This window comes from Lacerta agilis, chromosome 7 (assembly GCF_009819535.1).
Source record: "Lacerta agilis isolate rLacAgi1 chromosome 7, rLacAgi1.pri, whole genome shotgun sequence".
In the NCBI taxonomy this organism is placed as follows: domain Eukaryota; kingdom Metazoa; phylum Chordata; class Lepidosauria; order Squamata; family Lacertidae; genus Lacerta; species Lacerta agilis.
Window position 1 is genome coordinate 33,714,307 of NC_046318.1, and position 17,982 is coordinate 33,732,288.

The following is a 17,982-nucleotide window of genomic DNA, read 5'->3' on the forward strand; positions in this document are numbered from 1 at the left end:
ATCAGCAGGGCTTCAAACTCAATTCAAAAGGTTAATAGAACAATTCAGACCAGTTCTCACCCCACCCCACCCCCCCAAAAAACCCTGTGTGGAAGTGTCTTTTGCTTGCAAAGTGGATCTGTGGATCAAAGCTCCTGTCCTTTGATGACTTGGTGATAAAATATATTGGGCTGTACTAAATGCTGCTGATCGGCAACAGATTTCCACTCACACAATGGAGCTTTCCCTTCTACTGTCCCTTGCAGCCCCCTGTGCACCATCAAAATTTGCTCCATGGGGTTGGCGGACCCTGCAGAGCAAATTTTAAGGATTCACAAAAGGGAAATCCTGTTGTAGGAGTGAAACTCCACATTCAGCATTGGAGACAACCCATTGCCTGGCCTACCTGAAATTTTGTTAAGGACCAAGAGAGGGAGAAAATATCCAGGGAGGATTTCCACATAGCTTGCCTGAAGGAATGATGATCTCTCTCCTCTCCCCACCTCGCACTGTTTTGGAGGGGCAATGCAAATTGGGGGGGGGGGGAGCCCTGTTGTGCTTGCAGAAGTCCTTGCTTGGGTTTCCACTGGTTAGATTAGTTAGTTGAATGTGGGCCCTGTCCTTGATTTTCCACTGCCTGTGTAAATTTCTTAAGTCTAAGTGAAATAGTAGAGCTATTTTAATCAGGATCCACATAATTGTGGATTAATCCACTCTTAATCACTCTTGCTTAATTATCCTTAATTAACTTGATACCTGTCTCTGATTTCTGTGTGATTTCTATGTCCTGCGGAATACAAGTGAAAACATATGTGACCTTCCTGTGCCTGTTTATTTTGATGAAATAAGGGAGTGAAAATCGGTAGTTTGCATCATGTGCCCATTTTTGTTTTTCTTACCTGTGTGTATGTCACTTGCTAACAACATTTGCATTGGTCACATGGAAGATACTCTGGAATAAACTCAAATGTTTACTTTATTTTTGTTGTTTTCCTTTATCACCAAGTTGTACCATCCATCCAGCCTCAAGCTCAGCTGATAGTAACGTAGTAGTTGAATGGGTGATAAAGAAATATGAACTGTAGCTAAAGCAACTGGTACAACTCCAAAATAATATTGAATTGGCCTAACAATGCATATCTAGATCTATACTAACAAATGTTTTACGGAAGTGCTTTCTCTACCAAAATCTAGAAAATTTCTATTTAATAGCGATCTCAGGCGATTAATGTTTCTAAGTCAATCATGTAGTAGGAACACCATTCATAGTCTTGCCGAGTGAAGGCCTTTCTGAGCATACCCATAGGCACCTGAACTTTCCCCTTGTACAAACTAGTGCTTCTACTTTTAAGTTCAACCATTTCAAGATATTATCCCTGGGTGACCTGGTATTCAACTCTCATTTAAATTATGGAACATGACTAAGTTAGGTTTATTCATTTCAATGGGTCTACTCTGAGTAAAGCTTAGTTGAATACCATCTCATATGTTTACAGTCTTTCATATTAATAATCCAGAATCTTCCAGCCTACAGTTATCATTACAATTGCTGATAATGTTGGGGGAAATGGCCCTTCGTCTGAAAACATTTTTAATATAAAAGCTCAGAGAATTGTGGGAACACTTAAGGTGGTAGTTCTCCACTACTATCAATGACACACTCATGTTTCTCCTGTCCCCTTGTTTAATAACATACTTCGGCCTTTTATGTGTACTTGGTACGCACCCAACCCACTTGCTTTCATTAAGAGCGTTTCCACCCACTTCTTACTGGAAAACTTTAGTGTTGGATTATGTCTTTGAATGCAATCACCAGTCAAACCTGTTTGCAATCTGTCTGGTTCCAACAACTTGATAGCAACAAAGCCAGCGTTTTCTCCTTGTACTGCATTATTTTCCACAGCTCAGAATACAAAACACAGGACACAGAACAGGTTTTTTTGGAGCTGAAAGTATGCTTTCAGAAGACATCTGAAGGCAGCCCTGTACTGGGAAGTTTTTGATGTTTTATTATGTTTTTATGTGTATGGAAGGCAGTCAGAGTGGCTGGGGCATAAATAAACATTATTATCATCATCATCATCATCATCATTGTTACTACATTGTATTTGCATTGACAGCAAAACCAAACATCTTGATTTTAGCTGTGTTCACACATTTATTCTGTGTCTGGTGCGTTTCCACTGGTTAGGGAAGCAGTGTACACACAAAGTTACTCATAATCCCTATCCCTATCCCTATTCTATTCTTTCTTATGAAATACTGTGTTTTCCGCAAACTAGCTTTGATCGAAACTGAAGGGCGGGGGGAATCTAGCTACTTTTTAAACCAGTAATGTTTCTGCATAGTATTTCTGGGAAGTATGAATGAGCTGCCCTATAGTCCTTGAATACTTCTCAAATAAATAGGTTTATTTTAGAGCATTTATATACTGCTTAATATTTTAAAAATCTCTTAAGTGGTGTCCAACATGAATACAATATACAATGTCATTAAAACAAACATAAAACACAAAACCAGTAAAACTAGTATAAAGGTAAAGGGACCCCTGACCATTAGGTCCAGTCGTGGACGACTCTGGGGTTGCGGCGCTCATCTCACTTTATTGGCTGAAGGAGCTGGCATACATCTTCTGGGTCATGTGTCCAGCATGACTAAGCCGCTTCTGGCGAACCAGAACAGCACACGGAAACGCCGTTTACCTTCCCGCCGTACCTATTTATCTACTTGCACTTTGACGTGCTTTCAAACTGCTAGATTGGCAGGAGCAGGGACTTAGCAACGGGAGCTCACACCGTAACGGGGATTCAAACTGCTGACCTTCGGATCAGCAAGCCCTAGGCTCTGTGGTTTAACCCACAGCGCCACCTGCGTCCCAAAACTAGTATAAAAGCATATAAAAACAGGAATCCAGAGAATTCAAATAAATAAAAACAGAGTTCAGTCTTCTGGATCATGATATGTCTCTACAAGACATCTGAAGCAACTGATGGTTGCTGCTTCACTGAAGGGCATTCCATAGTACAGGGGCAGATATCACCTCACAGATACCGTATCTCTGAAATGGGGCGATCTCCTTTAGGTCAATATGGAATTTGTTAATTTTAAAATTTGCATGTGCCATGCTTCCAGGGTACCTTACAACAGAGTAATAAAATGAAAATGATGATGATTGAATAGCCATATAATCCTAAATCTTGATAAGATTTCAAGAGAGGTATGGAAATGCTAACCCATGAGGTACTTTTAGCATCTTTTTTGAACTGTGGTGGTCCAAAGGCACTGAGAAGATTGTGGTCTCTCCTAGGACTTAAAACGGGTTAGCAAACTTTTTTGGCAGGAGGCCGGTCCACTGCCCCTCAGACCTTGTGGGGGGCCAGACTATATTTTTTTGGGTTGGGAATGAACGAATTCCTATGCCCTACAAATAACCCAGAGATGCATTTTAAATAAAAGGACACATTCTACTCAAGTAAAAACATGCTGATTCCCGGACCACCTGCGGGCCGGATTTAGAAGGTGATTGGGCTGGATCTGGCCCCCAGACCTTAGTTTGCCTATCCGTGACTTAAAACTTCCATGCACCTAAATTTCCTCGGCCGAGGTAATATGTACATAATTTTTTTTGGGTATGAAAATATGTCAAACCCCAGAAATGGCCTGAAGTAAAATATAACACATCCCCTCCCCCCCTCCCCAGCTCCAAGAGAAAGAGACAGACAAATAATGCCCACCCCACAGAAAACCATGCCGAACAAAACATTAAAATAAGGCAAGCCCTTGCCCTTGTTGCACCCCAAAGAAACAACCCAATAAATACTGGGATCACCACCACTGGCAGCATCCCCACCAGGCTGAACTTTATATCCTCCCTCCTCTAGCACCAAGGCAAAGTGGGCTGGTTTGGGGGGTTCTCTGACAGCTGCAACCATGCAGCTTGATGGTCTCTACATACTCAATGGAGCCTAGTTCAGAGGAAAATGCCTCCCAGAAACTACAGCCTTTTGGAGGTTGCAGGAGTCTTCATGCTAACCAGTATCAGAACCTCTCTCCACTCCCTCTCTTCCAGCCAGATGGCTCTGTCCCCATGCTTGCTTCTTGCATTCTTGGCTTTTGTTTTGGCCTCCATTGTAAGTTGCCTGGAGGTTTATTTACTTTTGTAGATGCTGATTAATAAATCAAATATTTAAATAACGTGCACAGTTGGCTTGATTCCCCCCACGATATTTTCAAGTACATGATGTTTCTCAGTCATTGCCAAACAACCTCTGTCGCCCCCTCAGCTGAAATAGCAAACGGGCCAGTTATGTCGAGACAAAAAACCAGGATACCGTCTTCCAGTGGGGGGGGGGATGCTCCCTGCAAGTCACGTTGCCTGTGAGACATCGCGGCCCTGAAAAAGTGCTTTTGGGGGGCCATTAAGGTAACAAATCAGCCCTGAGTGCTCACTGGAAGGGCAGATCCTGAAGTTGAGGCTCCAATACTTTGGCCACCTCATGAGAAGAGAAGACTCCCTGGTAAAGACCCTGATATTGGGAAAGATGGAGGGCACAAAGAGAAGGGGACGACAGAGGATGAGATGGTTGGACAGTGTTCTCGAAGTGACTGGCATGAGTTTGGCCAAACTGCGGGAGGCTGTGGAGGATAGGGGTTCCTGGCATGCTCTGGTCCATGGGGTCACGAAGAGTCGGACACGACTGAATGACTGAACAACGGCAAAGGTAACAAAGGAAGTGGCTCTATGCCATACAGCGAATGGATGCTGCCCCTCCATCAACTTGCTGGTAGTTAGAAAGACAAAAGCCAGAGCTCTTTGTGTATAAGGTAAAAGCTGGAAGCAAGGTAGCAGGCTGGAAAAGCAGAGGATTAGCGCCATGCTTGATTTCTGCCTGATTCCAAGACTGTGGCTATGGGAGAAGCAAAACCCACTTGGGGTGTTAATGCTGTTAGCCCTTCCATTATAGGTTCAGGTTGTATTTATATGTAAATATACCACATATCATAAGGACAGTCTCCACTGTCCTCATTCCGAGGAAAAGGAACCCTTGGTCAGCATCTGGAACCCCTGGAATCTTCTACTGCTCAGAGACGGGGGTGTTACACAACAATATTTTGCTAGTATTTCCAAAAGCTATCTCAATCCTGTCTCAGCCAAGGACAGCAGCACCATATCATTCGCATAACACAATAAGTTTACTTTAGAGGACTCGATTGACACAGGAAAATATATATTACTTTGCAGTCCTGAGGGGGAAAAAAACCATTAACATACAAATTGATTAAGAAGAAGAAGAAGATATTAGTATTACAGCAGACATTACTGTATATGACTCCAGTTTCTATAGGTTTTGTTCTGAGAAATAAAACAAACCATCCTCTCCCTCTTGCTTAACATACAAATTGATGAAGAAGAAGAAGAAGAAGAAGAAGAAGAAGAAGAAGAAGAAGAAGAAGAAGAAGAAGAAGAAGACACCCTGGCTTCACCCTTCTTGTAATAGGAATTATCCTAGAAAAGCTTTATTGTAGTGATTATTAGTATTACAGCAGACATTACTGTATATGACTCCAGTTTCTATAGGTTTTGTTCTGAGAAATAAAACAAACCATCCTCTCCCTCTTGCTTAAAAACAACAACAAACAGAAACACATGAATGCAGCCAATTCCACCCCCCTTTGTTATGATTACAGCTCACATTTTAACATGATAATGAGCGCCCTCTCCTGACTAAATATTTAACTGAAGATTATAAATTAATGTGTGACAGTAGTATTTATTTTGGAAGTGCAAAGACTTACATCTAAGACAGAAAAATGTTGTGTAGAGGGAAAAGCTCATTTCCCCTCTACACAATTTTAAAAAAATAAGAGCAGAGTTCATCACATTATATTTCATAATAACAGAGAAATATAGGGCTGTGCTACAGATCAGTTGTCTTGCGATGTGTTGGGATGGTTTAATTTGTTGCTGATCTCCCGTTCTGAGAAACCCAGAGCCATTTTCCTCCTCTCCATTCTTTGCATTCATAAAACTCAGAGCATAATACTTAAAAATGGACCCTGTTAAAATGCTCATTCACTAAAATCTGTTATATTCTCATGGCTTGGTTGTAAAATGGCAACATTCTCCCTTAAAAGTGTGAAAGAAAGATTTCTCTTTACAAACCAGATTGGTCCCAAAGTACTATTCCAGATTATGTTTATGGAGAAATAGAAAATGAAGGGAAAGAAACCACAACAAATGGCAACCAAGATTTCCTTCAGCTTTTTTGGCAAAGAAATTGTGATTGCACAATAGTTCTTAGTAGCCAGGGTTTTCAGACAGTAGTGCCAGGATGGTAGCCTCTTATTTAATATGAAGATTGGGAAATGGTCTAGATTAATTGCTGCAGTATAGAGACAGCCAATTTCTGTGTCCTCAGGGGCTTACTACATCTTCTGTCCTAAATGCTGGGATTATTCAGCTTGCTCATGTGTGGTGTGGTTCCATAATAAAGTTGGCCATCACCTAGCAATGAAAACGAAGCCTTGGTAGTACAAATCAATTGATCGGGAAGACAGAAGGAACAAATGTACTTCCTTAAAATAGGCAGACTGTCAGCGAATGGTCGGAACAGGAAGACTGGGAAGTGCATACTCAGTCTGATCAGCTTCTATCTGAAGAAGAGGAGGGGGGAAGTTTCACCCCCCCCTTGTCTAGAGCAGTTTTAGGAGGAGAAAGTGTGAGAGAGATGCTATACCATTCAAGGAGGAATTGCCTAATTACAAGATAGTAGAGAGGAAGGGGGAGGTGAGAGCGCAGGCAGCAGAGACCTCCCTGGAGAGTATGGGAGATCCTCTATCTGTATGGGTCCGTAGGTCTCTCCACATCCTAGAGCAGAGGAGGCAGAGGGGTGGGACTCCTGGGACTTCCTGCTGGCACTTAGGATGTTGTTGGGGACGAAGAGGCAAGGCTCAGAGTAGCCAACGTCTCTCTTTGTGTGGAGACATGGATTCTTGTTGTGCAACCAGATGACTGAATAAAAAGGACTATAAAATACAAACTGCATTTTATTCTTGCCTTTGGTGCTACCAGAGGGGGAGAAGACTCTGCACGCCTGACACAGACCGGCAGTGATCTTCTAGCTTTCTGCCACATACACGAGTAAGCAATCCAATAACATCTGTATGAAATATCCACAGAGATGCCTTGCTTTTTATCCTTACAACTGAAACAGGGCAAAATGTTTTAGCACAATATAGCTGAGATCTGGTAGGATTAGTGGGGTCAGATAAACATGCTTCTTGTCCAGGATGCAACTTCTGGACCAAGGCCTGAACATGTCCATCCATCCCTGTTCTAGGCAGATGGAACAATGGTCTGATAGTACAAGGCCATTTCCTATTACCGTATTTTCCGGCGTTTAAGACGACTGGGTGTATAAGACGACCCCCAACTTTTCCAGTTAAAATATAGAGTTTGAGATATACTCGACCGCAGATTCTCCACCCGGCGTATAAGACGACCCCCGACCTTTGAGAAGATTTTCCTGGATTAAAAAGTAGTCTTATACGCCAGAATATACAGTATGTGCATTATTCTGTTGTTTATATCTGTTGTGGATTATGTAGTCAACTGTCTATTAGGATCATACATAAGCATAAATATTGTGTTCCTTATTTTAGAATGGTCTGTTTTTCTGATCATTAGAGAAAAAAGTAATTGAGGGCTACAGGTTCCACATCACTGCTTTAGCTGGACCAGCTATTCTGTCAGTCCAAGTGTTGGTCCAAGAGAATGCAAACTGCTGTGTTTCACTGGCCTCTTCATCAGGCTTGCATTCAACATCTCCCCCCCCCCCAATCCTTTCCAATTAATTTGTTATGCAAACATTTGCATGAGCATATGCTGTGTTGGAGTCACTGCACATGAAAAATGAAGGGGAGAAATAGTTTTGCATTTCTAACAGTTAGTCCTCATTAAATGTTTATGAAAATACATAATGTTTACACCAAATACATTCAATAAAGATAAAAGTGCTGAGGATCCTTGTGAATTTTTAATCTGCAAATAATGAAAGTTATTTGAATGCCTCATTCCATCATTAAATATTTAAACAATTTTCTTGTCTAAATGTCAGCGTTAATTAAAATCATGCTTGACTTTTAAATGAAGCTATAAGAGTGGCATCTTCCCTCTTAACAATTAATATTATTCGGGTCTGGAAATCTAGGACCAAAGACCCAGAGCCACCTGCACAACTGGGATTTTCTGTACCTGTGTTCCATCAGAAACTTCTTTTGAATTTCAACACATTTCAGGGGAAAGATTCAGTGTCCTCTCATTGTGGGAGAGTGTGTGTAAAACAAACACGTACATACATATTTTTTATGATATTTATACTCTCTCTCATTTGGCACGAGAGGCTCTGAAGTGACTAACAAAAAGTTCTCATAATAAATGTAGTATCTGCTTTTAGGAACAAAAATGTCCTTCAGGATTGTTCAGGTGGAGTTTCCTGCCCACAGGGCTGGTTTTGTCCTTCAAGGCAAGAGAGGAAGGCTGAGCAGCTGGATCTCACTCAGTCATAATATATCTGTGTATGCATGTGTTGTATCCAAGAGTGTCACAAAGCTGACAGTAAGACTTTCATCTATGAAACAGGGTCAAGTGTAGCAACTTTCAGCAGGTTCCCAGGTTCAGTCCTAGGCACTGGCAGAGGAACGGGGGGCAGGGGGAGCTTATCGACCCCGGCACCACCGGGGAGGGGGGTACCATCACGGCCTTCCTGACACGTGCCGCGCACCCCCCACCGTGCCGGGTGCCACGCCTCCGGGGTGGTGCATGCCCCTCAGGATGCATGCCACGCCCCTCAGGATGCATGCCACGCCCCCAGGTGATGTGCCACGCCCCCTGGAGGCATGCCATGTCCCCCGTGATACGCGCCAGCCACGCCCCCGCCTGCTCTCCGTCCCCGGTGCCGGAGCATGCAGCTTCGCCACTGGTCCTAATCATCTTCAGGTAGGACTAGATACCTGTGAAAGCTGCTGTGAAAGTCAGTGCTGATAATACAGAGCTAAATGGACCAAGACAGCTTCCTATTGTATGCATTCCAGCTCTCCGTCTTCTTATACACCCCAAGGTACCTCTTGAAAGCTTCTTACTTGTTTGGACCAAAGGCCTGCAGTTTCCTTTCCAGACCAATGTTCTGTTTTTCGTCTTTCATTACAGGTACTCCCGTCCCACTCCACACCCCTCTCTCTCTCTCTCTCTCTCTCTCTCTCTCTCTCTCTCTCTCTCTCTCTCTCTCTCTCACACACACACACACTGAATTTGTGTTATTGCATCTATAAATGCCTATGAACTTGGCCAACCAAAGCTCACAACACAGTGATTTCATGGCAATTTCATCATTCCATATCAGTGTCTTCCTCCCTCTATTACCGGCCCCCTTTTGGCACATGACATTAAACATTGGGAAGAATATGGGTGCACCTCAGTCACACAGTTGCTCAAATTATATATGTGTACACACACACGGCATACCATTCAAGGAGGAAATATACATGCATGCACAATGCATACACACTGAGCTGTTTCAGACATTGAGGGATAAAATGAAAATGTGACAAGAATTCTAGAATTCTGGAATGGTAATAGCAACCTGACTCAGTGAAGAGAAAGGGCACACTTAGACACTTTTTAATTCCTATATTTAATTCCTATAAATTATATATATATAATTTAAATTCAATGCTGCAGTGAAGATAGAGAGACTTGCCTTAAGCAGCTTTTTGGATTAACAAACTTTTGTAAACTCTATGGCAGAGTGCTGATCAAGGACACCAGGAGTTTACCACAATGTTTTAATGAAATTGTTTGTGACACAGATTTCTGTGGCCAGAAGGTACTTTGTATGGTCAACTTTAACATTTATATTTGGCACAAATGTCTATTTGCTTTGCCTTGCATAGTATGAGAGAGAAAAGTAATTATTCTAGAATAAAGAAGCGGCGTTTGGTTACAAGAATCAGTTGAAGGATTGTTGAGTGAAAATAGAACCACAGCACATTAAGAATTTGAGTCTAAACTAAACCACTTCAGAGATTAATGACTCTATCAATAGGTCTCTTCACAACATGCTGGTCCAAATGGGAAATAAAATTAACTAGGGCACACAGTGTCCTGAAAGGATCTGTTATGATTAATCCTCTTGCGGAAGAAACTCCAGATGGAACTGTTGAAATTCACCTTAGATGGGATGCTTGAGATATATGATGGACTTCCCTTAGCAGGAGTTCTGACAGTCCATCAGCATTGCCCTTCTGGTAAAAGAAACGTGCTATAAACTCTGTGCTCAGAACAGTGAAATATGTTTCCTAGCCTAAATGACTCCTATCAATCAAATGGAGAAAAAATGGTGGCTAGCACATAGCTTTGTTTGTTACTGGTTGAGATTTATTCCATTCCGCCCCCCTCCCTTGGCTTGCTAGCAGCCATCCTAAATCTTGATAAAGGTTGAGAAGATTGCTCCAAGTTGGCAAAGAAAATAAAAAACGAAATGATGCTGAGAGTGAGGAGTTTTTTGGTGGTGCTGGGAAGGAATTCTGTAGTTCTGGATACCATTCAAGTGCAGAAGTAATCCACATTTACACAACAGAGGGGCTATGAAAACACACAGAAGCAAAATATTGCTCTTTATTCCTCTTGTAGCTTGCTGTTTGAGATTGCCTGAGCTTCTTCAGGCAGGCTATAAATTCTAAAACAACAAAAGATTTAGTATGAGAATTTAGTAAAGCCTAAATAATAGATGATGGGACTGACTGTATATACTTTATCATACGCTAGAGTGCTACAGCAGTCTCCTTACTAAGCTGAATGGTTTGACTTGGCTGAACATCATGCACCAAGAAGGGGTATTAAGTGGAAGAAGAGGCTTGTGCAAAGCCCCCCTCACTTGCGCCAAAGTAGCTCTTAACGCATTGGTGAAAAAGGATGCTGCAAGCACAGTAGATTACAGAGGGGAAGGATTTGTGAATGGATTTACCTGTTCCTCAATCTGTTGCTAATAAAAACTAGATATGCCCATCACTAGATAGCCCTATTCAGGCATTCAGAACCCTGGTTAAATAAAACTATGTGTTAGGGAGTGTGCACAAGCATGCTAGTTTCGTCCTGTATGGAGTCTTCTATGTGCTGTAGAACCCTGGAAAATCATGGTTCTACATCAGGCATGTCCAACAGGTAGATCATGATCTACCAGTAGATCACTGGATGTCTGTGGGTAGATCACTGGCTCCCCCAAAGAAGCTCAACAACTTTGGCTCCCCTAAAAAAGCTCATTTTTTTGCCCTGCATACCCCCCCAACAGGGCTTTCCTTCTACCTAAAAAAACTCTCAACAACAACTTTGACCTGAATGCCTAAAAAAATGGGGCTTTCTTCCTCCCCCAAAAAGCTCAACAACTTTGACCTGAACCCCCCAAAAGGGGGTAGATCACTGCCAGTTTTTAATTCTGTAAGTAGATCACAGTCTCTTGGGAGTTGGCCACCCCTGTTCTACATCATATATGACACTGTCACATGGATTTACTTCCTAGAGACCTTGCATTTAGTTAAAAGATGGTTGCTTTTCAGGTTATGAGATTTTTGAGGGTGTTAAGACAGGTGAGCTGTTGGTATTTTGATAAGGAAGGGGGGGAGCACAACCTCATACCTTCCCCTTACAAGAGGATGGGAGAGGGAGAAAGGCAAGAACCAAACGGGAGACGTCTCCCTCCCAAGAAAGGGATACTTTAGAAGTTGCAGATGTAAGAGGAGGCTTTTGGTCATTTGATGGGTGAATGACAGAGGTGGGTGGTATATATTTCCATTCTTGTAGCATAAGATATAGTTAAAGGTAAAGGTAAAGGTAAAGGGACTCCTGACCATTAGGTCCAGTTCTGTCTGACTCTGGGGTTGCGGCGCTCATCTCGCGTTACTGGCCGAGGGAGCCAGCGTACAGCTTCCGGGTCCTGTGGCCAGCATGACAAAGCCACTTCTGGTGAACTAGAGCAGCGCACGGAAACGCTGTTTACCTTCCCGCTGGGGCAGTACCTATTTATCTACTTGCACTTTGACATGCTTTTGAACTGCTAGGTGGGCAGGAGCTGGGACCGAGCAATGGGAGCTCACCCCGTCGCGGGGATTCGAACCGCCGACCTTCTGATCAGCAAGCCCTAGGCCTAGGCTCTGTGGTTTAACCCACAGTGCCACCCGCGCCCCTTAAGATATAGTTACTATGCCACAACTAAATTTTAATGATCCACCTTGTTCTGCATTTCTCACCATTCTGACTGTCTGGGAATAATATTTAAGCAAAAGATAAAGTGACGTGAGAGCAGAAACACACTGGCTTAGATCCAAAGATTTTACTCTGTGAACAGGAGTTTCCATTCACAGAAGGCGAGTTATGCTGATAGAATGACCCCTTCCGTGTATAGAACTCTTATTCAATTAACAGGCACACTTCCCATTCACAGACCCAAACCTTAGGATCCAAGCCATTATCTGCAATGTGAATTTATTAACAGTTTTAAAGCAGTTACGTATTATCTGCTGTATGTTATTTACTGGGCCGGCCAGTACAACACACTGTGCGATGTTATATGATACCAGCCATTCTCAGATGACCTCGGTGGCATAGGGGATTGGAGGATCCCCCGTGTGTGTATGTGTGTGTGCTCAGGCTAGGTAAATTGCATCATTGTTGTCGTAATTTGAGCCTCTGAAAAAACTGTTGCTCAACTGATGTAAAACGCAGTGATCTTGCATTATGGAGCATATGAAGTGGAACCATCTGTTACTAACCCAACCACAATTTTTTGCAACTTCATCTATTCTGTTCTATTACAACAAAATGCTGCTGTTTGTGTTCTTCTTCTTCTTTTAATCAGGCACATAAAGTTTATGTAAAACAGATGCCCACAAAATGAAACTAGTTAACTCTTGTGCTAGAGGGACATACCATGAAGGGTTGTCTGGAAGCTGGTTTGGCAATTAAATAGTTTATTATACTTATTAGATCACATCACACATTAGTAGAGTTAGTAATACATGCTGGGATTGGCAGGATGGCAGCTTTTCTCAGTTTATGAATGGATAAAACCACATTGGAAACTGTCCCCTGGAACCGAGTTTGATTGTCACAGCTTGGCATTACAGCACAACTTCTGTCCAAAATGGCATCCATCTGGCACCACAAATGAATATGAGGGAGGATGATTTGCATCCTTCAAACCAATCTCAGAAACATTGTTTGACTGCCAATTTTTATACAGTCTACTGCGGAATGAAAGCACTTTAGAATGAATGTCTATTTGAAATGGCAGATTCAAACAATCCAGACCAGACTACATCAGCGCTGAGACAGAATTCATATGCTGGTGCGACACTGAGGGTGTTTCCAGTCTCTATCAATGAAGGTGAAGGTTGTGTGTGAATGGTGGAAGCATAGGGATGAGATAAACTCTGTGGGAACGACCAAACTAATCAAAGTGAGTGCTCATGTTAGTGTTCCAATCCCTAAATGACCAAAAAACAAACAAACAAACAAAAAAACCAAATCTCTGAAAGAAAGGTTCTGTCCCTACAGGTTCTTTTGGGCGCATGGGGTTATACTAGATGACACTTTGGGTTCCTTCCAAGTATATGACTCTTCCTCTTGGTAATTCTGCTGTCCTCAGAAAAGTAGGAAGCAGCAAGCCAGGAAAGCATGCTCTGTGGCAGACCCTAAGCTTTGGAATTCCCTTCCCACAGACAGAGGTGCATCTAGCAAGTTTACAATTTTTGGAAAATGCTGAAGACACACCTCTTTACCCTGGTCTTTCACACTTGAGATATGTATTTTTAGGAGCCACCCTATTCTGTGATTTTAAGTTGCTTACCATTGTTTCCAATGTTGTATTTTAAATTGTGCTGGCTAGGGTTGATGGGAGTTGTAGTCCAAAACATCTATATTGTACAATCATGGCAAAGGCTTAAGACTAGGAATCTCTGCCCGCTCTTCTGAACTCGCTAGCCAAAGCAGCAGGTCCTTGAGTATTTGGACACAAATTGTCAGGTGATAAACTTAGGTTCTTCACCGAGCATGGTATTTTACATTTAGCAAACCGATTTCATTTTCATGTGCCCTTCAGTTCCATTTATACTGCCATAGATTGTCTGCAAATTAGCAAGCCATTGTCCGTCCTGATCCCGCATGCTTGATCAGGACATATAATGTATTGCTGGACATCAAGTCAATAGGCAATGAAGGGGAAAGCTTAATTCAGCCTAAAAATCAATCTCAGAATCCTGCGCTGAAGCCAGCTCGCCTGTGCTTTATTCTGATAAATTAACTCTGCAACCAGCAACCTGCCCTGTCAAAGTGGGGGGAAAGCAAAAGTTCCCCAATGTGCTAGCGCAGGCATATTACAGAAAGATGGCACACAAAGCAGGAAAGAATTACAGCTGCTGTGATTTCTAGCTCACTTTCTCACGCAAAGGGACAAGGCAGCCATCAGGCTGTAAAATATATATAATACACAGCACTATATTGTTATGAGTTGGGACGCAGGGGGAGTAGGCTATGTGTCAAGACCCTTCTAATTCCTGGGTCCAGCAAATGTTAAAATCTAAGCAAGGATTCAGTTTCCTGGAACATCCAGGCTAGCTTCTTGGTCCTCTAAATCAGGCATGTCCAACAGGTAGATCGTGATCTACCGGTAGATCACTGGATGTCTGTGGTAGATCACCAGTAGATTAGTGGCTTCCTCCAAAGAAGCTAAAAACTTTGGCTCCCCTAAAAAAAGCTCAACATCTTTGCCCTGCACCCCTAAAATGACCTGAACCACCAAAAATAGGACTTTCCTTCCTAAAAAAAAAGCTCAACGTCGCTTTTCTCTTCCCTAAAGAAGCTCAACAACTTTTACGTGAACCCCCCAAAACAGGGCATTCCTTCCTAAAAAATGCTCAACAACTTTGACCTGAACCCCCCAAAAGGGGGTAGATCACTGCCAGTTTTTAACTCTGTGAGTAGATCACAGTCTCTTGGAAGTTGGCCACCCCTGCTCTAAATGATTCATTAAGGAACAAAGAAAGTGGCTCTGTGCCAGATAAGTAATAGGTGGGCCCCACTGTCCCTCAACTCGCTGGTAGTTAAAAAGATAAATGCTAGAGTTGAGAGTTGAGTTATATGAGTTAGAGGTAGAAGTTGGCAGCAAGGCAGCAGGCTAAGGCAGAGGGAGAGCCATGCCTGATCTCTGTTTGAATCCAAGGCTGTGGCTTAGAGAAACAAGACCCTCTTGGGGGTCTTAATGCTGTGAACCCCCCATTGTAGACTCAGTTGTATATATGTGTAAATAATCCGTATATCATAAGGACACCACAGTCTCCGCTGTGCTTCATTCTGAAGGAAACACAAACCCTAGGTAAACGCCTGGAACCTTGCACCGCTCAGAAATTGGGTTGGCGTTCAACAATATCTTTAGACACCCAACTTTTCTAGGCGGTGCCTCAAATTCATCTTGCAGGTATATAAATTATACTTACTTTAAACCAGGCTCGCAGCAAGTTTTAGCAGCTAATTGATGTCAGCTGCAGAACTGGCCATTTATCACTATAATGAAAGTAGATCAGCATCTCAGCCCTGGGCTGGTCCCTATGGAATGGAAGCTACAGAGCAAGGAAAGATCGGGTCATGCCTTTTATTGGACTAACTAGTCTTTAAAATACTGGGAGTTAACTTCTGGAAAGGCACTGCCTCGCCCCCATGTATTCAGTGCAAGTATTTAATTAAAAAAAAACCTGTGACAACATAAAATATCCAATTTATCCATGCTTTTGGAGAACCCATAGAGACTGTTGGTCTTAATAGCAAAGAGACAGGAAGAAGAATTGGATTCATATTTGCTCTTCTGTTCAAGGAAGGCACTCAGATTCAATGGAGGTTCCTGCTAGGGGAAGAAAGGGAGAGAGATGATGTTGGCTTCCCCCTTCGGCTTCTAATTCCACCTCCCATCTTGTACCAGAGGATCCGCTGACTTGCTACAGGTTTTTGGGGACAGAGAGGGAATTGGCAAAAAACAAAACAAAAACCCACCTCTCCTTTCCCCCTGAACAGCACCCCATGAGCAGAGTTCCACCTGCTGGTTTGTTGTTGTTGTTCAGTTGTGTCCTGACTCTTCGTGACCCCATGGACCAGAGCACGCCAGACACGCCTGCTGGTTATCTGGATCTAACCCAGTGGCTGGCTCTGTACTCAACATTGCAACCCTATGCATGTTTACAGTAAGTACAGAATCAAAGAACTGTAGAATTAAGGGACCACAAGAGTAATCTAGTCCAACCCCCTGCAATGCAGGGATCTTTTGCCCAATGTGGGGCTCAAACCCATGACCCTGGGATTAAGAGGCTCATGTTCTACCAACTGAGTTATCTTCCCAGGTGTCTGACCTCTGTTCAGTACAGTTTACTTCCAGTCCTAGAAGCTATACAGTGGTACTTCCGGTTATGAACTTAATTCGTTCCAGAGGTCCATTCTTAACCTGAAACCATTCTTAATATGAGGCACGCTTTTGCTAATGGGGCCACCGGCAAGCAACTTCCACTCGCATCCCGGGGCAAAACTCGCAACCAGGAGCATCTACTTCCAGGTTAGCGGAGCTCGTTACCTGAAGCGTTCGTAAGGACAGTACATAACCCAAGGTTCCACTGTATATTGGTTCTTATTTCTGTGTGCCATGCTTGCAAGTAAGTATTCTGCGAGCCTGGCTTGTTGAATGATGTCTTATAGTGCAAGCCCATTTTATTTCCCTATAGGAACTGGGCTGAACTGCGTGTTTACTGAGCAGAGTTGGTAGAAATAGTGTCATATTGGTAACACTAGGTGTGTCCAAGACTGGCCAGTGTCCAAACAGAAGACTGCTCTGCAAGCTCATTTCAACATAGCAGAAAAAGGAAGAACAGTTTACATGAGAGTCATGGGCAATCTTCTACCACCAACACTGATATCCATTTCTATCATCCACAGGGTCTCACCACCTTTGCAAATGGGACATCAGGCAAGGTAGAACAAAGAGCAATTATATTAGTTAATGTGGTGCTTAAATTTGGAAAACACAACAAGGGATATGTGCAGGCATAATTCAATGGCGTTTGTAGTACCATAAAGAAGATCTAGTATTCTAAATTGTTGACATTTTATTGTATGCATCCGAGTCTTCTCAGCATGGTCAATAGGCATAAGTCATGCCTACTGACTTCATTCAATTAACAAAATGGGGAATTTAATCCATATAACCTTATGGAATTATACAGCATTACATACTCCAAAGCATAAACCTGAATGGCATGTGATTTGAATGCTATTATAAAAATCAAAGGGTGATACCTAATGACTGAGACGGATATCACCCTAGTTGGTCAGTAACTCAACCCATTCACTATCAAGATTTGATGAATACTTGTAATACTATGCATTTTATGTTAAATGAACGATGAGTTAGAAAAGGCTTACGTGATGCAATCTGTCAAAAAGCCCACTAGATGGCAATATTATTTACCTTTAGCCAAACAGTGAAACATACCAAGTATTTGTTGGATACTGCAAAGTGTTCCCCAACTTTCAAAGGAAAGGAGAACAGAACAGACCCTGCTAGGGCTGAGTTGGAAGTTTGGAATGGTTTTTGCTAACATTTTCAGCCACATCAAAACATGTAGGTATATTTGGTGGCTGCATTAAGAATGGGTGAAAGTGTTCTGGCTCTTCCTCTCAGTGACATCAGCATGTAAGCCAAGTCCAACTGACTTCATCGAGCTGTGATGTCATTCTGTGCACTGTGTGTTCCTTGACTGACTGTGATCACAACCAATCCAAGAGCCAATGAAATCTAGTTGGCTACGGATAGTTCTGATGTCAACCTGACTATTAAATGATACCTGACCTAATGGTATTGCTGATGTGATTGAAGATGATGCAGCAATAAAAAGGGGGGTGGGACTGGCAGC